We start from the raw sequence: 4,171 nt of genomic DNA on the forward strand, positions 1-4,171 counted from the left end.
GGTAGGGGAGAGGAGGGGGGTTTAGGGAACGTAGGGGAGAGGAGGGGGTATAGGGAAGGTAGGGGAGAGGAGGGGTTATAGGGAAGGTAGGGGAGAGGAGGGGGGTATAGGGAAGGTAGGGGAGAGGAGGGGGGTATAGGGAAGGTAGGGGAGAGGAGGGGGTATAGGAAGGTAGGGGAGAGGAGGGGGGACTTCCTCCATGTCAGATAAGCAGCCTCCAAGTCTACCCTCACCAACTGACCAGACTGAGTGAGTTCTGAACATCCCTCTCTGTCCTCTGATGCTGCGTCCAAGTCTTCTTGGGTCTTTCTGGTGTCTCTGTCTTGACTCTTTAGTGAGTTTTTTCAGTTCTTTCCCAGGCTGCCTGAAAAACACAAAAAGATGGCACATACATAAGAGTTATAAACTATCAAAATAAAGAGAGTCCCACACTCCATATATAAACTCCCAGTAATTTATTGGGTATTTACCAACGTTTCAGCATCACTGTGCCTTCTTCAGGGTGATGTCATCAATACTTGAACCAGGTTATGTAGACAAACAGTGCAATTAGTGCAACCAATGACAATAGAGAGGGGTGTGTCATAATGATTAAGTTAATTACAATGAACTAATGAAACTGTTAAAAAAAACAATAGTTTATGGCATATTAAATATAAAAAAATAGTAGGGTATATTATATATATCCGGCTCTCCATGTAATCTGATTCATTATGATATAGGATCAGGTCCCCCCTCTCCATGTAATCTGATTCATTATGATATAGGATCAGGTCCCCCCTCTCCATGTAATCTGATTCATTATGATATAGGATCAGGTCCCCCCTCTCCATGGAATCTGATTCATTGTGATATAGGATCAGGTCCCCCCTCTCCATGTAATCTGATTCATTATGATCTAGGATCAGGTCCCCCCTCTCCATGTAATCTGATTCATTATGATCTAGGATCAGGTCCCCCCCTCTCCATGTAATCTGATTCATTATGATCTAGGATCAGGTCCCCCCCTCCTCTCCATGTAATCTGATTCATTATGATCTAGGATCAGGTCCCCCCCTCCTCTCCATGTAATCTGATTCATTATGATCTAGGATCAGGTCCCCCTCTCCACGTAATCTGATTCATTATGATCTAGGATCAGGTCCCCCCTCTCCATGTAATCTGATTCATTATGATCTAGGATCAGGTCCCCCTCTCCACGTAATCTGATTCATTATGATCTAGGATCAGGTCCCCCTCTCCATGTAATCTGATTCATTATGATCTAGGATCTTTTTATTTTTGTTATTTCACCTTTATTTAACCAGGTAGGCCAGTTGAGAACAAGTTCTCATTTACAATTGCGACCTGGCCAAGAATAAAGCAAAGCAGTGCGACAGAAACAACAACACAGAGTTACATGGAATAAACAAGCGTACAGTCAACACAAAAGAAAAAAGAAAGTCTATATACAGTGTGTGCAAATGGCGTGAGGAGGTATGGCAATAAATAGGCCGTAGTAGCAAAGTAATCACAATTTAGCAGATTAACACTGGAGTGATAGATGAGCAGATGATGATGTGTAAGTAGTGATACTGGTGTGCAGAAGAGCAAAAATATAAATTAAAACAATATGAGGATAAGGTAGGTAGATTGGGTGGGCTATTTACAGATGGGCTGTGTACAGCTGCAGCGATCGGTTAGCTGCTCAGATAGCTGATGTTTTAAGTTAGTGAGGGAGCAATAAGTCTCCGGCTTTAGCGATTTTTGCAATTCGTTCCAGTCATTGGCAGCAGAGAACTGGAAGGAAAGGCGGCCAAAGGAGGTGTTGGCTTTGGGGATGACCAGTGAGATGTACCTGCTGGAGCGCGTGCTACGGGTGGGTGTTGTTATGGTGACCATTGAGCTGAGATAAGGCTGAGCTTTACCTAGCATAGACTTGTAGATGACCTGGAGGATGGGAGACCCACAGTATAGGTGCGTAACGCACAGAGACGTCAAAAATGTGTTTCAAAAATCGTCAAAGAGTAATTATTTTAACCTCTATGGGCTAGGTGGGACGCTTGCCAGTGTAATCCCGTGGCGCGTTATTCAAATTCCTCAAAAATGCAAAAACTTCAATTTTTCAAACATATGACTATTTTACACCATTTTAAAGATAAGACTCTCGTTAATCTAACCACACTGTCCGATTTCAAAAAGGCTTTACAACGAAAGCAAAACATTAGATTATGTCAGCAGAGTACCCAGCCAGAAATAATCAGACACCCATTTTTCAAGCTAGCATATAATGTCACATCAACCCAAACCACAGCTAAATGTAGCACTAACCTTTGATGATCTTCATCAGAAGACAACCCTAGGACATTATGTTATACAATACATGCATGTTTTGTTCAATCAAGTTCATATTTATATCAAAAACCAGCTTTTTTACATTAGCATGTGACAAGCATGTGACTAGCATTCCCACCGAACACTGCCGGTGAATTTACTAAATTACTTACGATAAACGTTCACAAAAAGCATAACAATTATTTTAAGAATTATAGATACAGAACTCCTCTATGCACTCGATATGTCCGATTTTAAAATAGCTTTTCGGTGAAAGCACATTTTGCAATATTCTCAGTAGATAGCCCGGCATCACAGGGCTAGCTAGTTAGACACCCAGCAAGTTTAGCACTCATCAAAGTCAGATTTACTATAAGAAAAATGTTATTACCTTTGCTGTCTTCGTCAGAATGCACTCCCAGGACTTCTACTTCAATAACAAATGTTGGTTTGGTTCAAAATAATCCATAGTTATATCCAAACAGCAGCGTTTTGTTCGTGCGTTCAAGACACTATCCGAAAGGGTAAATAAGGGTGACGAGCAACGGCGCAATTCGTGACAAAAAAATTCTAAATATTCCATTACCGTACTTCGAAGCATGTCAACCGCTGTTTAAAATCAATTTTTATGCAATTTTTCTCATAAAAAAGCGATAATATTCCGACCGGGAATCTGCGTTTAGGTAAACAGACGAAAGAAAATAAAGCATTCGGTCGACTCGGGCACGCGCCTAAGCCCATAGTACTCTGATCGGCCACTTGCCAAAAGCGATAAAGTGTTTCAGCCAGAGCCTGCCTCGATATCGTTCAGCTTTTTCCCGGGCTCTGAGAGCCTATGGGAGCCGTAGGAAGTGTCACGTTATTGCAAAGATCCTCAGTCTTCAATAAAAAGAGCCAAGATGAAACAAAATTTGTCAGACAGGCCACTTCCTGCATGGAATCTTCTCAGGTTTTGGCCTGCCATATGAGTTCTGTTATACTCATAGACACCATTCAAACAGTTTTAGAAACTTTAGGGTGTTTTCTATCCAAAGCCAATAATTATATGCATATTCTAGTTACTGGGCAGGAGTAGTAACCAGATTAAATTGGGTACGTTTATCCGGGCGTGTCAATACTGCCCCCTAGCCCTAACAGGTTAACCTAAAGCATTTAATAAAGACACTTATAGTACAATATTATGGGGAATAGGAATGAGAGGGCTACTTACACCATTTTGGGAAGGGATCACAGCAGTGATTGAATCAGGGTATGAGACATGAGTTGAGGTGTTCAGAGGCTTGACCAGTGCAGGACAGGATTTGACTGGGAAGACAATAACACAAAAACACTACACAGTGAGACAAAAGAGCTCAGAATGAGTTAGTCCAAGCAAGGAGTAAAATCATAGATGTGTAATAATGTGATTGTGTTTGTGATTGACTCTACATAAAGTAATGAGAGAAAATTAACAGGGGTTCCCTCACCGTGCTTGGAGAGGAAACATTCAATGTGCCAGTGGATGAGTGGGCCACATGAGACGTGGCTTCCAGTTCATGTGAGGAGGTAGTTGACAATGGTAGTGGAGTGGTCATCACTTGTTAAATCATGGAACAGGAGGGGACTCAGCTGGAAATACAAATAGCAGATACGTTCCCTTGAAGCTGACCCATCGTAGGTTAGAACAACAAGTTTGTCCATGAAGATAAACACGGAATTCAAATCTCGCCCACTTGGCAAATCAAAGTAGCCCAAGAAACTTTTTCTGAATAAAGCCCTGATCATCCACATACAGTACCTGATGATAACTGAGAACGGCAAGCAGACTGGTGGCAACCATAGGTCCCAGAGTGGGGGGGGGGGGGGGATTTTTTTGCCC

General features: G+C 42.1%; 1 long non-coding RNA gene across 1 annotated transcript; it reads right to left on the minus strand.

The window, feature by feature from the left end:
- Positions 1 to 201: 201 nt before the first annotated feature.
- On the minus strand, positions 202 to 3,964 carry LOC145876222 (uncharacterized). The gene is made up of 3 exons (XR_014391468.1): positions 3,780 to 3,964; positions 3,524 to 3,618; positions 202 to 364 (listed from the first exon to the last, which is right to left on the minus strand). It is a non-coding gene; the product is annotated as an uncharacterized LOC145876222 (long non-coding RNA).
- Between the last annotated feature and the right edge of the window lie 207 nt (positions 3,965 to 4,171).

Source organism: Salmo salar, unplaced genomic scaffold (genome assembly GCF_965601325.2).
Source record: "Salmo salar unplaced genomic scaffold, fSalSal1 ptg000519l, whole genome shotgun sequence".
Lineage (NCBI taxonomy): Eukaryota > Metazoa > Chordata > Actinopteri > Salmoniformes > Salmonidae > Salmo > Salmo salar.